The 19,501-nt window shown below is 45.5% G+C and overlaps 2 pseudogenes across 2 annotated transcripts; both read left to right on the top strand.

The window, feature by feature from the left end:
* Positions 1-11,908: 11,908 nt before the first annotated feature.
* LOC310774563 (transmembrane protein 180-like) lies at positions 11,909-15,939 on the top strand (annotated as a pseudogene). Its single transcript has 2 exons — positions 11,909-12,952; positions 15,621-15,939. The product of its transcript is annotated as a transmembrane protein 180-like (transcript).
* Positions 15,940-17,040: 1,101 nt separating this feature from the next.
* Positions 17,041-17,385, top strand: LOC310775174 (microtubule nucleation factor SSNA1 pseudogene; annotated as a pseudogene). Its single transcript has one exon. The product of its transcript is annotated as a microtubule nucleation factor SSNA1 pseudogene (transcript).
* Positions 17,386-19,501: the final 2,116 nt, after the last annotated feature.

Raw genomic sequence — 19,501 nt, 5'->3', positions numbered from 1 at the left:
CCGGGGCCGGTCTCGTGGAGCCCAACCTCACACCCAGCGGAGCCCCCCTGTCTCCCTCACCTTCCCTCATTACTGTCACACACATGTCTCACTATGATGGAAGTACAGTAAGTCCACTCCTCCTCCACTGCAGATCAGCAAAAGAAAGGGCCTGGTGGTGAGGAAATGCATTGCATCTGCATATAAACATCTCTTGTCAAAGCCCCGATCGGGATTCAATCAATTGCACCAAACACGGATTCCTGACGGGAAGGATTTTGTGGCGGGGAAATCGAATGGTGCCTCGAAATACAGGTACTGTACATTTTATTCCCGGGTTTGTAAATAAAAAAACATTTCCAACTTCGAAATACATTTTAAAGTCCAGACTTGAGTCAGCCAGTCCCAAAAAAAAAAGGTCTTTGATACAATGACGTTTGCTATATAACAAAGCCAGTGGGTGCTGTTTGGATTCCAGCGTGGGCCTTTAAGGGAGAGCAAATGTTCGTGAACCACTGCATTATAAATGGATTTGATTTTGAAGAGTACTTAGGCACAGAACCAAACTAGGCTGAAAGGCCCAGGGACCGTAAACTAATATTGGTTCACAACACATGGTCCAGGTTTCATACAGGACATTAAGACTCCATCCTGGAGGACACTCCTGTGGAAAAAGGATGATTGATGAGCATACAGTAGGGTGTGTGTGCGTGTGTGTGTCTGTGTGTGTGTGTGTGTGTGTGTGTGTGTATGTGTGTGCGTGTGCAGTTGGATATGTTACTTTTTTAGAAGTGCATATGCGACCACTGTGTCTAGCGTGTGGATGCACAGGTGCAGGAGTGCACATACTCATATTGGACATATGTTAACATGCTCTTGGGCAAACATGTCTCTATTCAAGCAGATATGCAATAAAAATGTACAGGGGAGGGGTGGGGTGGGAGGTATGGATGGATGAATGATTGGAGTGAGTGAAACAACGTTGACATAAAAAATAATAATCGCTGAACAAAAGATGTAATTCATGCATTGTCCACTTGACCAGTTAGAAAAATCACTGAGCCGCTTTCTGGTATGTGAATGTAACCTAGAGCTGGCTCCTGCTTGTAAGAGTACTGCCTGGTGTATACTATACGTGTAACGTGTTGTGTTGGTGGTACTTGCACCAACCCATGTTAAGGGCTTGCCCAGGGGTGGATTCGAACTGCCGACCTTCGGCTTACGGGACGGACACGCTAACCACTGCACCAAGAGAGCTAGCTCCCTTGGCGGAGCTGATTAACGTGCCTTTATACTGGGGGAGTATTAACTGGGAGTTTAACCAACCTACTCGCTACCACTCGGGACTCACGAGGAATCGGCTCTGATTCACTTCGGTTACATACGTGTACACGTATTTCCAGTGTATTGCACTGCACATTGCAAAAAAGCATTACACATGAACAAATGTACAAACCAATAATAATACTAATAATACACACAGTCCAGCTCTTATAGAGCTCTGCAGTCACGTGACTTTCCGTGACTTTATGACTTAACCCATTCATTTTCTCCATAGACGTTTCGGAAAATCATAACAGCATATAACGAGTTATAAGGCTCGAACCAAGCTAACCGGTGACCTACTGAATCGCGAGTGACCATAAAATATTTCAGTTGGAGCAAAAACAAACAAACAAACAAACAAAAAAATCTCCATCTTTAATTTTTGTTTTTGCTCCAACTGCCTTAAAAAGCGTTATATAGGGATTTTTCGAAATGTCGATGGAGAAAATGAATGGGGAACAGGAAGTGTCACGTGACTGCCAGGCTCTATTGAGGAGGTGCCCTTTCCCAAGCAGCCAATAACATCCAGTCTGGCACTGCTGTGCGGAGGTCACTGCTGTGCGGAGGTCACGGCCGCACGTCTCGAGAGCACCCATGCAAGTCAGAGAGGCTCCGACTTGGCTGTGTGCCAGGTCCGGGCGATGGCTATCAGCACGCTGGCGTTTGCACTCGGAGTCATTACGGCAGTTCTGTAAATAGCTACCCAGCAAAAGGAAACATTTTGGATCAAATCAGCACACGACTATTCCCCCCCCCCCCCCCCAAACTTCCCAAACCAGCACACACACACACACACACACACACACACGCACGCACACACACACACACACCCACACACACACACACACACACGTCACACACACACCCACACACACACCCTGCCAAATACACAAAGCATAATAAACACATGTACACACATCACAGGCCTCACATTTTTTTTGATGATGTATTGCCTTCTCTGCTGAGGATCAAAGCAGTGCTGAGACGTTGATGGATCACCCACACCTTTGGTGGGATCACATTAACGAGCGACTAACTACACGTTATCGCATCAGACATGCTCTCCGTACTGTTTTATTGCCGGTTCAAGGAGAATCGCAGCGGTCTTCTCCTGACGTCTCCTATTCACACGTTTGATTTAGTTCCTCTAACAGTTGACCTGGGAGTTTAGTGCTATGCTTCAGCTCAGAATTCCCCGCGGTCGATATGTTTGGGTCAGATGACAGTTTTTCCTCGATGTGAGCGCAGCATGTCAGAGCATAAGCATGAAGGAGTGATCGGTGGGGTTCCACTGCACTCTGGAAAGGCTCCCATGGATCGAATTGAGATACCACAATAACTTCACTACACACTTCCCCACAGTCCCAGAGGCTACATCCAGACCATGGCGTAGCTGTTCATCTTGATGATACAGGATACAATGGCTCCGCCATGGCTCCACGGCTGACTTTTTTCCCCCTGTCTTAAAAAAGGTTTATCCTATCTGATCGGAACTATGATTTTTAACTCTTTGTGGCATTTTCAATGCCTGCATGTACGAACAGGGAAATATAACATTCCAAGTGCTTAGACTAGCTAGACCGCCATGAGGAACCTTAAAATTTGATCGTTTATGCCTGGGTTATATGGTATGCCTGCAGTGTTGGGGGTAACTCATTACAAAAGTAACATATTACATGTAATATATTACTTTTAGCAGTAACTCAGTAATATAACGTAATGGGATTTCAGTAATATTATACCAGTTACTTTGTCAAGCAACACAAGTTACAAATTCAGTTACCTTTCTTTTATTATCAAAGCACATATTAAGATACAATCATTTCCTAATCAAATCATGTGTTTTTATGCAAATAACCACTATACTGTAGATGACAGTAACAAAGGAAAAGGATAACATTTAGAATTTTGGGCGGTTTACACTGACTTCAAGACGGTTGAAATTATTTTTTGGGATGGTTCAGGCGCGGCGATGTCATTATGCTACTGCTGTTATTTTGGTGAAAGTAATGCAAAAGTAGTGTAATAAGTAATAAGTTACTCTACACAGACAGTAATATTGTAAAGTAACGTATTACTTTCAAATGAAAGTAACCAGTTATATGTAGTATATTACATTTTGAATGTAACTTGCCCAACACTGTATGCCTGTGGCTAAACATATGGGCCGTACCCACAAAGCTTAAAGGAACACTCCGCCCATTTTCAACCAGATTTGTATCATTAGAACATCAGTAGTATATCAGAAAACTGTAAACTGTTTTGAAGTCTGTCATTTAATTTGACAGTTATTGAGTGTTAAAGTGTGGACCAGTGACATCACTGGTCCACACTAACTCAAATTAATAACTCATTAACTCAAATCAACTCTCAATAACTGTCAAACTAGATGAATGATGAATAGTTTGACAGTTATTGAGAGTTGATTTGAGTTAAAGAGTTATTAATTTGAGTTAGTGTGGACCAGTGATGTCACTGGTCCACACTTTAACACTCAATAACTGTCAAATTAAATGACAGACTTCAAAACAGTTTACAGTTTTCTGATATACTACTGATGTTCTAATGATACAAAGCTGGTTGAAAATGGGCGGAGTGTTCCTTTAAGAGTTGGTCCTGGTGACAGTAGTGCTCTGGCGCTCGGAGTGACTATTTATGAATGCACCCCTTGTGTTCATTCTGGATGACAAAAAGAGGCGTGTTGATTTTTCTTGATCAACCAATGACAGCGCTGCGTCACACCAAGCAACGTCAACCACACCTCCTCACGAAGATAAAAGTTCTTGTCCATTCCTCGCTCAGAGATGCTCTGAGAATGAACTGTGACTTGGGGGAGAAAATATTGAACAGGGATTTGAAATGAGCTAACTGTGACTTTGGGGAGGGAGCATTCAAGTTGAATTATGGATGGGCGTGTTTTCCTTGGCTGTGCTTTTGTCCACACAGGTGTGTTGAGTCCAGTAAGTCCCCTGACGAGAGTCCACACAGGTGTATTGAGTCCAGTAAGTCCCCTGACGAGAGTCCACACAGGTGTATTGAGTCCAGTAAGTCCCCTGACGAGAGGCAGAGGTGATAAAGGAGGTCTATCTGTGGTCACTATCTAATCCAACACCTTCTAAATCCCAGATAGTCACATTCCGATGCTTTGGGTCACGACCCTCGATCGGCGCAATATGCAGTAGCGAGGAAAAAGGTGCCCTTTCTTGTCGTACTTGGAGGCGCAGGGTCGTCCAACAGAACTCCCAGAACGTCTGAAAGCGACGCCACCACTCACATCCGTTAATTAAAAAATGTTGGGTAACTAAGGGTGCTTTCTCACTGGGAACGATTGCCCCCTCTCCCCCGCTGGTCAGCTTTCACATTACAACATTTCTTCCGTGCGCGGAAACAGAACAGAGTGCACTTGCGTCATCAACTATGCCTGGAGTTTATCCTCGCCCGTGTGTTGTCTATGTGGTTCGGAAAAGTTGGCTTTCACACTCGCAAGTGTTCCGTGGACGGGTACGCCAAAGCGCTCCCCAGACCACCTTTTCAAGTGGATCCTGTCACAGTTCCCTGTTGGGCGACGGGGGCGGAACGGAACGGAACGGAACGTTCACACTCATCAAACGTTCAGAAACTGGGGTCAATTTGGGGACAAGTGTGCTCGGGAACGGTACCGGGGCGCCAGTGTGAAAGCACCCTAAAACAACTCGGTCGGTTTTAGGCAACTACAACAACTTAGTTTTAGGCAACTACAGTCAAACAACGTAGTTGGTTTTAAGCAACTAAAAGTTAAGGCAACTAAAACAACTTGGTTAAAGGGATACGCCACTTTTTTTTTAAAGTTTAGCTCATTTGCCACATCCCCCCCACATAGCCAAGATACCCCCTCAAGATACCCCCTGCCTTTACCGGCATTGTCCAAGCAGTATACAGTGAGCTACAGTCGTGAAGGTAGTAATTATCGCCATAGAATGGAGGCCGATGGTATAGCTGTTAAAAATCCTCTAAAACACACATCTCACGGCGCTGAAATACATGTTGTGCTTCGGGGACTCACCACACGATGAAATATCAATCCAAAATGCACATAGCGGTGTTTTTGGAAGGAAGATAGACAGCCGGCACTACTTTCCAAACATAGCCGCCGGGCGCAGTGATCTCACACAGCGCCTCAAAGCACCATGGAAACCAATGTAACCAAAACAACGGACAACTGCGATAACTACTAATCATGGCGGACTTCATGAGAGAGAGGATGATGACGATTAAACCAAGACCCCGAACCTTATCTATTTGAACCAGAATATACTGGGGAAGAACTACAGGCTTTAGAAGCAGAGCGGGCAAGACGAGAGGCTGAGGCAGCCGAACAGCCGGGCGGCCGAGGAGAGAGAACGAACCACCTTATGAAGAGACCGTCTGGCTTGAGGGACTAACAGGAAGTGTAAATACAATCGGAAGTTCCGATTGTATTTACACTTCCTGTGACTCATAAACGTAGTCTGACTCATAATGTGAGTCAAACTAGGCGTGAGTTAGACTAGTTTGAGCAGGTAAACCGGCCGGCGTTTTTGAACAGGAAGTCATGATACAATGGGTCAGAGCGGGGCTGCATAAGGTGAAGATAAGATACGAGCTCTCCGACAGGATTCTCAGATGTTTGTCAATACGTCCTCAGATTTAACTTTTTTCCCCCCACTCGCTCAGATCAGATCTGTACACGGGCTGAATGATCTATTTATTTGTGGCGTAAATTCGATCCTTTCGTTGCCGTCTAAGTAAACGGAAACCACATGAAAATGGATTTGTTCTTGTTAAGGTTGTCATTAGGACACCACATGTGTGCACCACAAAGCTCTTCCAATGAGCTTGTGTGTTACTGTCGCTGACGTGTGTTAATGCAGTCCATGGCATTCGCGTGTATTGCTGCAGAGTGCGGTCATTTTGTTTTGATCCAGGAATGCGTGGGAGGCCCGATATGGTGATGTCACCATCCTCTGTAGACTCCTCCCTCTAGAGCTGCTGTGTCGACCAAGGCCCAGCTGATTTGGTGAAGACCTGTTGGTCTGTCGCTGAACTCTTGAAGATAGAAATACCTATTTTGCCTGTTCCAGTGGCAACTCGTTTTAAGGAACACGAGTTGTGTATAGGGAGGAGATATGTTCTATCAAATGTGATGGTATACCTAGTAATAGCTGCTATGATGTATTGCTCTGTGTGTGTGTGTGTGTGTGTGTGTGTGTGTGTGTGCGTGCGCGCGTGCGTGCGTCCACACGTTTGTGTGTGTGTGTGTGTGTGTGCGTGCATACGCGCGTGCACACGTTTGTGTGTGTGAGTGTGAGTGTGTGTGTGTGTGTGTGTGTGTGCGCACACGCGCGTGCACACGTTTGTGTGTGTGAGTGTGTGTGCGCATGTGCACACGTTTGTGTGCGTGAGTGTGTGTGAGTGCTGCTGAGGTGGTCTGAACTCTGAGCTGGCTTCCTCCCAGCAGCTCCGCGCTGCCAGGCCCGGCCCCGCTGTGGGAAACAGCCTCTGTGTTATTGTACGCGCAATGATTTTGCTGATGACGCATTTGTTTATGCGCTCGCACAAATAATGGGAACATTAAATATTTGGTCCAAATAATAATAATCCATTTCCTTGCCACCACAAAAAAAGAAGAGTAATCACACGAAAATTAAAAAAAATAAGCAAACAAGCCGTCAAATGACTTTATTTTGTGGATTTGATGAAGACTGTACACTCCTCCCCCCCGCCCCCCCCCCCCCCCCCCCCTCCCCCTTAGTGGTGAACATTACCTCAGATGTATGTGTACCATTATGGGGCTCCACCCTTGGCCATAAGACAGCCACAGATTTTTGCTCTGTGTTTTCAAAAACGGCTCTCCAGCTTTCAAAAAAAAAAATCATTACATTTAGAGAGAGAGTCCGCGCAAATTCAGCAATGTTACATTTCTCAGCAATGTCTGGAGTCAAAGAATAGGTCCGTCTTTGTTGTGTCTCTGATGGCAACTGAAAGCCTGATCAAAAGAATGAATTTTTGATTTGGCGCTCGTAATTGGCAGTCTAAATAAGGCCTGGAATTAACGGTCGAATCAAACTGTGTTGCATGTGTGTACCCTCGCTGCCTGTCAGCATCTTCATTGGAAACTCCAATGGAAATCCTTCTATCTCGAATACAGAGACTTTCCTCTTGCTGTGAGTCTCTGACCGCAGAGCCATATTCCCTTATGACAGATATTCCTCTGTCAAGACCTGTTACAGTCTCCCACACTCATTCTCACACGCTCCAGAATCAGAAACTCAGAATCAGAATTATTTTATTCGACCATAGTATGTTTGCACAAGGAAATTGGCTTGGGGTAGTTGTTGCACAAGTTACATGAGATATATAATAAATACAAAGATTTACAAGATATGGACAGAGCCTCACAGCCATGGGATAGAAACAGTTCAGGTAGCATGAGGTTCTAGTCCTGATAGACCGGAGCCTTTTGCAGAGTGGACGTCTTTGAAAAAGATGGTGACCAGGATGGGAGGAGTCGGCGATGATCTTTCCCGCCCGCTTCTTGGTCCTGGCGTTGTACAGGTCCCGGAGATGACGATAGGTTGCAAGCAATGATCTTCTTGGCTGACCGGATGATCCGCTGCAGTCTGCCTCTGTCCTTAGCGGTGGAGACAGCGAACCAGATGGTGATCGATGAGGTGAGGGAGGTGAGGATGGACTCAACGATGGCTGTGTAGAACTGGACCATCGTTTTCTGCGGCGGTTTGAGTCTCCTCAACTGCCGCAGGAAGAACATCCTCTACTGGGCCTTCTTTGTGGTGGCAGTGATGTTCTTGTGCCACCATGAGGTCCTGGGAGATTGTTGTTCCCGTGGAATTGAACAGTGTTAACTCGAGAGTCACACAGGATGGGGGGGGGGGGGGGGGGGGGGGGGGGCGGTTGGGGCTGGGCTTCTCCTGAAGTCTACCACCATCTCCACAGAGCGTTCAGCTTGTGGTTCTGGCTGCACCACAAATGCAGCTAGAGACTAATTACATTATTTTTTATTATTATATTATTATTATTATAAAAAGCCAGGACATGTGAAGATCAAACACAGGTATACAACACTGTAAACATCACATGCATACTAAGGCCTGTTTATGGGCCAGCGGCGCTTGCTTGACAGACACCAGGGTGGTTGGCATTTAGAAAGGGACAGAGGTCAGCTCTATTCATCTGCTTTCCTGTTTATATGCGGCGTGGTTTGTCTTGGGTTGCGTTCGCCGGCTGCGCACGAAGAGTGTTTATAAATGGTTGACTGGCAGAGCTGAGGGGAGAGTGTGAGAAGTTAGTGGTTAGGTTTACAGGCAGTGAAGCTGGGAGACAGACAGACAGGCAGGCAGACAGACAGACAGGTGAGCAGGTAGGCCAGCAAACACACAAAGACTAGTTATGTCAGAGAGGAAGATAGTTCTGCCAAGAGTCAACATAGTCCAACATATATAAACAACCTATATCCCTCAAAACGTCTTGAGAAAGTCCAAATGTTGTGGTTCCACAGTTTGCTACAAGCCAATTCTTACCAGTTGCACAATAGACTCATTTTTACTGTGCAGCTGTTATTTATCATTAGATGAGGAGCAAAGAGAGCTATCTTGTCTGTGTATCTTTGCCGTACATCACTCGTGATCTGCCACGATCATTACACAGAGCGGACTATGATGGAAGACTATATAGAGTCCCACACAGCAGCCACTGGGACAAGATCGTATTCAGTCCAGACAACCTGGAGAAATAACCAACATGATGCATAGCTCTGATTTAAAAAAATAAATAAAATAAAATCTTGATTTGTCAAACTTGGCCCTCTGTTCCCCGAAACTCATGTTTATTTATTTTGGTTCTGCTCCCCTTGGCCTTAACTTTGAGGTGATAAATACCTTGGAATGTCTACTGCGCCGCCCCAGAGAGTAAAGGCAGTGCGGGGCTTGAGAAGAGGACTCAGGTTATAAGCCCTATCTCATCAGACATTACTAATCAACACGCTTGTCTGGAGACTTGCCATGTCTGCCTGCCTTCCGGCGTTCTTATCATCACCCACACAAAACCCTCCCCACCAATCAAACTGGATCCTGGAGAGGAAGTTGAACATGTCAGAGACTATTAATTTATAGCGACCTCCTTTGTCTGACTCGTAGAATAGTAATCGAGCCGTTAAGAAGGGGGCAGAACTTTTTTTTTTTTATCTTTTTTTTTTTTAAGAGTTTCTGTAGCCTAAAGAAACTTGTGAATGAGGGTGTTGACTGTGCAGAAAGTGAAAATCTTTGAAAGACAAGTGTGGCTACAACTGGCTGCCTAGGGGAAAGAGAAGCATGCGAAAACCCTGTTATTTTAAGCTTCAGCCTCAGACCAGCAACACAATCAACTATTCACCTTTTTAATAGCAGGTTGTTGGCGTTGGTTAAGCCTTGTTTCCCCTTTAATCGTAATAATATCCTGTTCCGCACACTTTCTTTCAATGGGATTCAGGTAAAGCATGGGTGGGACCTTCCGTTTCATGACATATTTTGTCCAAGTGTTGGCTTTTCTTTGTGTCTGCGCATATAAAAGGAGCTAAAGTATTCCCTTTCACGCACTTCCCTTCAGACACAGATCCCTTTAAAGAAATGCTATATAGGTTTCATTTGAAACGGTCACATTGTGACATATAGTTGCTTGAAGCTACAGTACTTTAATAACACATGCGTCCCGCAGCTATTATCATATTACTGCGGTTTGTCATTCGCTTCGGAAACAAAGAAAAATCAACATGTTGGCCTAAGTGTCATTTAGGGTTTTTTGTGTGCTGAATACGGCTTGCCTTGTATGACAGTAATCATGTTGCTCTGTGCTTTTCTCAAAGCAATTGTTCCCATCCCGCTCGCTCACACACTGTCTGCAAGCAAACATATTTGTTGGATATAGCGTGTTTTGAACACACGCCAATGTGGGGCCTTCTCTATGTCATGAATGATTTTGCCGTGCTATTTCTACAAAGTCTATGAGGGACTCTGCAGAACATATGTGATGAACAGCCTGCTGCGCACTTTCCTGACATCACCCCCTTTAAGAATTGCAATATAAAACTGAACTGCATTGACCACGTTAAGAAGTTTGAATTAAATATCTGCTTTCCTTAAAGGAACACTCCACCCATTTTCAACCAGCTTTGTATCATTAGAACATCAGTAGTATATCAGAAAACTGTAAACTGTTTTGAAGTCTGTCATTTAATTTGACAGTTATTGAGTGTTAAAGTGTGGACCAGTGACATCACTGGTCCACACTAACTCAAATTAATAACTCATTAACTCAAATCAACTCTCAATAACTGTCAAACTAGATGAATGATGAATAGTTTGACAGTTATTGAGAGTTGATTTGAGTTAATGAGTTATTAATTTGAGTTAGTGTGGACCAGTGACATCACTGGTCCACACTTTAACACGCAATAACTGTCAAATTAAATTACAGACTTCAAAACCGTTTACAGTTTTCTGATATACTACTGATGTTCTAATGATACAAAGCTGGTTGAAAATGGGCGGAGTGTTCCTTTAAGTGAGTGGAATGTAGTGGCAAAACTCCTTGTACTTGGGCTTTTCCAATAACCCCCATTCCCAATGTTCCTATTTCATTTAGTTTTTACCACCTGGAGAAACGGGTGCAGTATGTCGGACTCACAGCCTTGTTTGTTATTTCCCCAAAAAGCATATCCAAAGAATATTCAGAGAGAGGGTTTAGCGTTCACAGTTGCACCTGCAGAGGACGCATATTTTTCTTCCAAGCAAAAACATAGAACAAATTAGTAAACAAAACACAAAACACATGAATGAAATAATCTAGAATGCCTTTTACAATAGGAAGACCTTAATTTAATATTTACATAGGACCAGAAAATAATAGGCTACTGGGCCTCTTTCATGGTGATGAATAAATTAAATCATCTTAAATGCGGCTCCTACATGGAGTGATAACGAAACCTGAAACGCAACAAAGGTGTACCATCTTATCTTATCTTATCTTATCTTATCGTATCTTATCTTATCTTATCTTATCTTTGGAGAGCTGTTTGTTTGTTTGTTTGTCTGTACAGAGTTGCAAGGCGCACCGTTGCTCCGATCGCCTCCAAAATTTGCCAAAACACTTTTCAGGGGTGTGGAATGAATCTGATGCAACCAAATAATAATAATAATAATCCACCCATCAGAATCAGAATCAGAATCAGAATCACTTTTATTGCAACAGTAGGCAAGTTACATACGAGGAATTTGTCTTAGTGTCTGTATGCAGCGTAGCGCTCACATCAATATACAGAGATAAGAAGTAGGAAGATAACTAAAGACAATCACAAAGTTGCAAGTGCAATCAAATCGAGTAAATATATACTTGGGGGGGCACTACAGCAACTTTTAGGAGTTTAGGCCTTCACACTCACAGAGCCATTGCGACATCATCAGCATTCCTTCCCTGCTTCCCACTGATGATGTCACCAATGATATCATTGATGATGTCACTGTTGTTCGGAGGTGCACCGTTGCTCCGATCTCCTACAGAGTTTGCCAAAACACTTTTCAGGGAGGGGTCTGTGATGAACAGTATATTCAGCTTCTACTATGTCAAGCTCTTTCTCAACAAGTACAAGATATCAGAAGGAGCATTTCACAAATCGCAAGTGGTGTACATGGTGTGGAATGCAGTGAATGATCTTTGTCTACCTGCAAGATAACTCCCAGGTGCCCTGCTGCTTGCAGCGTCGCCTCTCCATCCTGTATGGAGCTCCCGTCTACTCCCTGGCTTTCCTCATAGCCTGGTTCCCATGGCGATCCTACACCCCTGCTGGTGATTGGCTGAGCGGCCTCCACTTGATGGTGGCCTTTGATGGCCTGAGATCTCCAGCCACCATCAGAGCCGACGGTCTACGACTCATCAAACACAACCAGATGTCTTCTCTCATTGGTTGCATCCTGCATATCTTCTTCTGTGGTGTGCTCTGCAGAAACATGGAAGACGTTGCCGCCTTCCAAGCCTCCACAGTGCTGATTGCTGTCCTGGCCTGTGGCTGCATGCTGTACACAGGCCTCCACAGTGAGAGCCGCTTTGATAACAAAGGATCTGCACCAGGGTCGCCGGGGGGGGCGGGGCTGCTGACCAGACTCGCGGCCAATCGGCACTTTCCCCTCTCCTCGCTAACAACCGTGATGTGCCAGATCTTGACCAACAGGGACTTCCAGCTCTTTTGTGTTCATGAACTTCTTCCAGGTTTTCATGTTGTTTTTCCTCAACAATTTTACCAAGATATTTTGCTGAGCACCTAATCCCTCCAGCTGCGGTGCGGCCACTGGCCAAGAGTGGCATGTACTGTATGGAGCTGGATTCATCTGCCCACACAGTTGTTAGTGTTGAGTAGTCAGAGTCTGCTCCAAGGCCTTGGCTACTACAGGATCATCCTCGTCACGTTCTACATAGAGGCTGCAATGGCTGTCGTGATGCTGTCGTGATGCTGTCGCTGTGACCGCACACTGCTACGTCCTGGTGTTTTCCCTCACCATTAAACATGGTCATTATTCAGGCAGCCTTCAGTCTGTTCGACTTGCCTTTGGCTGACATCATTAGCCACTTTCACACACAGATTGTGCAAAATTGCAGTTCAGAAGGCCCGCAAAGCCGGCAGCCTCGCCACAGAAATTGCTTTCACACACAGCCAAGCAGCACCGCCACATTCCCGTCTTGGGCTGTGCTTTCAGGTGACAGCCACCGCTCCCGGATTGAAAGGCGAGCGGGAGGCATTTCCACCCAGCTCCTCCTAGCCCAAATGAATATTTTCATAGGTTAGTGTAGCCCTAGGCTACTGTATGATGAACAAATTCATTCAACAACCAAACATCGCCGATGTACGCCAGCTAACGATGTGCAGCTGCGGTCGTTAAAGGAGGACTTGCCCCCTAGATATGTATTAGAACAGTGATTTGAAAATACCTATGGAAAAAAACAAGAAATGACATATGCTCTTGTCTATACTGGACTCTTTGGCTGTGTTGAAGTCCAGATTTTTTTTCTGAAATCGACGCCATTACAGTTTGCCTATTGCCTCAAAAATAATTTATTTGAGAGGGGCCATATCTGTATAAATATCAACAATTAGCCAACGCTGGTGGCCTGTATGGAAAGAGCTTTGCTCAAAATGGTTGAAAGTTATATCAATTTGGTAATTCAGTGGCGAACTAGAAATTTAATTATTTTTCTGCATGTAACTCTATGGCAGTGTGTTAACTACGTTACGAGAGCAAAGTGGCATGGGCTCGTTACAGCAGCACACCGCACAATACGACAAACCTCCCGTTCTGGGGTAACACAATGCGAGATTTCTCTACGTCATTCCCTCGTCCAAGTTGCCATATAGTCCCTTTTTCATTTTAGTTTGGGGGCTTTTCGTGATTCTTGTTAAAAGTTGTGCAAAAGTTTTTTCCTCTCAGCGCAGTGCAGGCTGCCTGCGCCTCCTCCCTCCTGCCAGACCCCGGCTGCCGAAACAGCCTGCTGCATGCATGGGGCGCTTGTAACCTCACGGAGCAACAAACAAACAGACAGAAATAGCTGGTGTGCGATTTAGAGAATACAGTCTGAGATTGGGTACAGGATTGAGGGAATCCCGCATCTGTTTGCGAAGGTGCGACTGGACAGGACGCTTTTCACAGACGGGCACAGTAGTCGGAGCGAGGCGAGTGTCTCTCAGGGCTACTCAGGGCAGAGCTGCAGATCTCTCCTTCTCCTCCGCGCATTCAGTCTGTCCAAAATCATTACCGATATAATCTCAGTAGGAGGGATGCAGGGAAATGATAGTAGCCGATGTGTTTAGAGAAGCTTTGTCACGTTGTCACGTCGTAGTATAGCGTTATATTTTACATGTGCGCTAAACTGCGACCATATTTGTTTGCGGAAATATCAGACTGCTCTCTCTGCTGCTCTCAGAGCACAGAGAGCCCAGCTGCTGCTGGCCTGCTGCGCGCGCCCGCGGAGCTTGGGGCTCGTCCATGTAACAGTACGACTCTCGCCTGCCTGGGCTGGAGACAGTGCTTGCAACTCGGACTGATAATATAACCATCATCATTCGAGCTTATCCAGGTAAGATATCAATAAAGTAATGACACATTCAGCGGGAAACTAACTATAATTAAGACATGTGCCAACTTTGACGACGTTTGGTTCAGTATTTTAAGAGCAAACTTCAATAGAAATAGGCTTGGAGTTCTGAGGAGCCGAAAGGGTACAGGGGGGGTAGGGGAGTAATTATCTTGAAATCCCATAGTCTTTGGTTCACCATGACGTCATGACGTGTCAAATATCCCATTCATTTGAGAAAAAAAAAAAAGCAGTCTTTGACCCTAAGAGGGCGCTTATGCCAGATATGCTGCTGAAAAATGATACAAATGGTAAAATGGCAACAGTTTGGTGTCAAATGTGGAAATTCTGACCAGAATTCTTCACACATCACCCCCAAAGTCATATATATTGGTTAAAAGCTGAAAAAAAGTGTTTTGGAGGTAAGTTCTCCTTTAAGGATCAAACTGATAAAACACAAAAGTGTTGTCCACATGCAGCATGGTGACAAGGCTTTCAATATGCATCTGATCGACTTTATGGATCACAGATGCACCATCATGTAGCCTATTGGTACAAGGCTAATTCTTATCTTTTGGTTCCAGTTTTTTGTAAAGCAAATGATGACATTATGATTATTAAACAGCTGCAGTCTGCATAACGTTCGTCGGGGGAATAGTATAGGCTATAAATGCACATGACTACTATAACGTTAGTAGTTTTTGTAAGGGAATGCACAACTGGCTAGCTAGACAGATTGCAGTTCTGGAGCTGGTTTCCAGAGGGAATATCGTCAGACCAACTCGCCACAGACAGCTATAGTCCTCTGAAGCTTATTATTATATCCGTTAATTTTACCTATAATGTCAACATCGTTTGAGCATAAAGCCTAACCTACTATACTAGGCATGGAGCATTCCTCCTGGCCGCCTTTTTTTACTTTCACTTATGCCTTTCTTGCTGCATGAGTCCCCTGTATTTTATTTAATGAATGAGCTGACCATTCGCACCGTTCCGGCTTGCCGCTCCTACGCTTTCAGGTGGAGGCGGGTTGCAGGCTAACCCGGCGCTGAGACTAGGTCCACTGGCGGAACGAAAGGCGTACAACAATTACCCACCAACCCACTTTCACAACTTTCACATCAGAGGCGCGGATCTCATTTTCGGTGCATTTTACGGCTTTCAAGGCCGGTGTGAAAGCGGCTATTGACTCAGACCTGCAGAAGTACGAGCGCAGTTCCCCTCTCTCCTCCATGGTGTTTGGGACAAATGCTCTGTTTACCAAGTCAGCTCAGTCTCTGGCCCCGATGCGAGTGCTTAACATCCTCAACCAGTTTGGCTATGAAGAACTGAAGGAGGCAGGAGGGGATTCACACTCAAGCTCCTTGGAGAGCCTCCACAGGGTCATGTTCTGCGTCTGGTGCCCATGTGTATCGCTGTGCTGCAAGTTCTGCCTTGGAAGCCATTCAGCCATTCTCCATACGCAGCAGTCACACAGTCGACACAAAGTATATTGACGGCTAACTTCAACATTTTCAACATTCCCGATGCTGGCTTGCTATGCTGATAGCTATATTCCTTTGGTTGGAATTTGGGAGAAGTTTGTTAAGTATGTATTGCTGAGTAAGAGATCAAATTGAACGTTTTTTATTCTGTCAGAGTGGTCTTCTCAGTTTACTAAGGGGTGACAAGAAGCAGACAACAACAAACATTTAAAATCATGTTGTTGTCTGCAACACAATGACGAAGCCATGGAGAGAAATTGTAAACTATACAAGGAGGAAGGGGTCTTCTTCCTTTACTCCCGTAATTGACAATAAAGCTCTAGGGATTATGGGGGATTCAGGGTAATTGGTGACCATTAGGCGGAATCCATGGTGGGGCATCAAAGCCCTCTACGCCAGCGAGCCTGCTGGCGTAGCTCCCCAAAAATGTGACTTGACGCGGCAGACATGAATAGTGCAGGTATATAGATAGATATATAGATAGATATATAGATATATATAGATATATAGATATACTGTATATAGATATATATATATACATAAAAACAAAACTGGCTGATGGACAGCTTCTTGGAAAGTGTAACACTGAAAATGCAACATGTTCCAGATGCTGTGTTAGTGACTGTGGAAAATAAAAAGTGCTCTGAGAGCGGGGGGGGGGGGGAGCCTTCACACTCACAGAACCATTGTGACATAATCACCTTCCCCTGCTTCCCACTGATGATGTCATTGATGATGTGACTGTTGACATGTGACATCATTTACATCACTGATGATCTCACTGTTGACATTTTGATGTCACAGATGTCACTGTTGACATCACTGGGTGAGGCTATATAATCAGATCTTGAATTCAACACACACACACACACACACACACACACACACACACACACACACCCACACCCACACCCACACACATACAAAATAACCTCCTGGAAACTTGCTATGTAGGGAGACTTGGAAGCACTTTATTAAGAGAAGATAAATTCGACATTTGAAGCGTTAGCGAGATAGCTAAGCTAGCTAGTCACGCAAGATAAAGTTGTGAATGAAAAACGCTACCATATCTTTGACTTTGAATCAGGGATTCTGAAGACCTGTCAGAATCAGAGCCGAGATGAGCCAGCAAGGTGCTGTACTTCAGACCTACAACAATGAACTTGTCATGTGCATGGAGGAGATGTGCTCAAAGAAGGATAAGCTGAACCGTCAGATTCAGCAGGAGGAAGAGGAGAAGGTTCATCTGCAGCATGACATCCGCGTCGTCACAGAGAAGCTGAGCCGCGTCAACGAGAGCCTCGCCAAGAGACTGGCCGCCCGCCAAGCCCTCGACCACACCATCGGCGAGAGCGAGGCTGCCTACATGGAGATTCTGGAGAGTTCACAAACACTTTTGAGCATCCTGAAGAAGGAGGCATGGAACTTCAGTAAAGCCACAGAGCCAAGAGGGAAGGACCACTAATACTGATGAAACACTTCGGTTCTGAAGGAGAGGAGAAGGGGACAGAATGTAGAGAAACAGTGGATGGATAAAAACCAGAAGGAGGCGGTAATGCAACATAAAGGATGCTAACTGCCATAAAACACCACAGAAGAAGAAGCTTGCCTGTGCCAACAATGCCAAAAAGGAAGGGACCGACACTCCAATCCTGAAGCCAAGCACAAGAAATTGACTCGAGCCAGAGAAACTCAGCAGCCAACTGCCGTGGAAGTCAGAGTGAAGATTGGATCTCCAACCCCATATAATGCAGGTGATAAGACGTGGTCTTCTCAGAAGAGGTTTCCCGTAACACCACTAAGAGCAGCAGAGAAGTCTCCAAAAGAGACCTCCACTTTGTAGACACCACTGGCAAAGTGGTGACTGACAGCCACAATGTGGGCACCGATGATGTCATGGCCTGCCCCACAATCGTCAAGTGATGTCATACCCACTGATGATGTCGATGATGTGGCATGAGTTTGGTCACAGCCCAAAAAAGTGCGCCCATGGCGCATCATCCCCAGACTCTCCATCCTAGTATCAGTGAAGACAGAGGTTATATGTTTTGCTTGTTCTATAGTGTTTCTCTGCCACAGCCATAGAGCCTCAAAGATAATAGGATCCTTCCCCAAAGAAATTAAATCGTGCCCTTTACACAGTACTTCAACACAAACCCCTTAACTTCCACTGTCGTCACCAGTTAAAGAAAGAAGAGGCTGTCTCCAAAATGTTTTCATTGCAATTACACTCTTACTCATCGTCAGACACAACGCATATTGAGAGTAACTTTGCATTGGCAAAAGCATCAAAGTCCTAAGAAAGTGAAAGGATACTGCTGATGCTGACTTGGAAAACAAATACAAGTTAAAAAAAACGAGACAGGAAATGTGTGTGTGCGCGTGTGTGTGTGTGTGTGTGTGTGTGTGTGTGTGTGTGTGTGCGTGTGTGTGTGTGTGTGTGTGTGCGCGTGTGTGTTTTCAGCAGTTTTTGATCTGAAATCTCACATGTCCTCATTTCTTTTCCTCAGTCTCTGTGGTCGTGTTGAAAACAAATGTCATCTGTTTAAGTGGCTGTCCTCCTCCAGGCCATGTGGTCTGATGGAGCCAAGAAGACTCTGGGCTCAGGGGCTGCTTGCTGGTGACTAAAGCCAAGATGTAATGCTTGGCACAGAAATGACGTGTGCTCTTTATCCTTCCTGAAGAGTCCCTCACTTCGGGGGTGTCCTGGAGGATCAACAGGCGGGGGTGCAAAACTGTTGACTTGCGATGTCCAGGGTTGTCTCATCCTTATTCCCTTTCTCCCATCCTTCCCGTTAATCTCCGCTTTTTATACAATGTCATAAAAAAGAAATACCACAGAAACCTCGCACTCTCCGCCCCGCCCCCGAACATCCGCTCTTCCCTGACCTTGTTGTCTGGATGCTGGAGGACCGACTGCGGGCGAAAGGGATTGCACTCGCCTGCTGGACCTCAGAGCGTCTTTTAAAAAGGACAGATGTGTAGCGGCTTTGTTGGGAGCGTGAGACCCGCTGGCCGGGGTGTGTCCACGGTGGCGTGGGCGTTCAAAGACAACCAGGAGGTATATCGCTGAAGTCATTTCGGACTATAAAAACCCGCGTTCCAGTTGAAGGGAAGTGCAGGTCAAACGCAGAGGCGAAGCCGTTGGATCAACATGGTCTACTTCATTTACTCGACACAGAGTCTGTTCCAATGACCTCATTTCCTCCGGGGCTTCCCTCGGGGCATACCCTCTTGGACGGCGATCAACCGCTCAGGGCTGCTGAGTGATAGGGTGCGATCTGAACGGGCAGACCATGACTGTTTTGCACATCATTGTCTTGCGGAGAGAGAGAGGCCTGTTATCCGTGATGCCTGCACCTTCTCCTCTCCAGTCCGGTCCGAGCCAGACCTGACCACACCGGACCAGACCTGGCTCTGCTTTGGCCCAGGATGACAGTTCTGTTTTGGACCAGGCCGTGGCTTGGTGAATGGTCCTTAAATGCTCAGAATTGGCCCCGCTGTGCCTGTCTGCAGACTTCAAAAAGGCTGCGAACGTCCTCGTCCAAAGATGTGACATTCTGCATGATTTGTGTGTGCAA

This window comes from Poromitra crassiceps, assembly GCF_964638095.1.
Source record: "Poromitra crassiceps genome assembly, chromosome: 4".
Classification (NCBI taxonomy): Eukaryota; Metazoa; Chordata; class Actinopteri; order Beryciformes; family Melamphaidae; genus Poromitra; species Poromitra crassiceps.
Note: the sequence above shows the minus strand (reverse complement) of the source record. Positions and strands in the feature narration are given on the sequence as shown.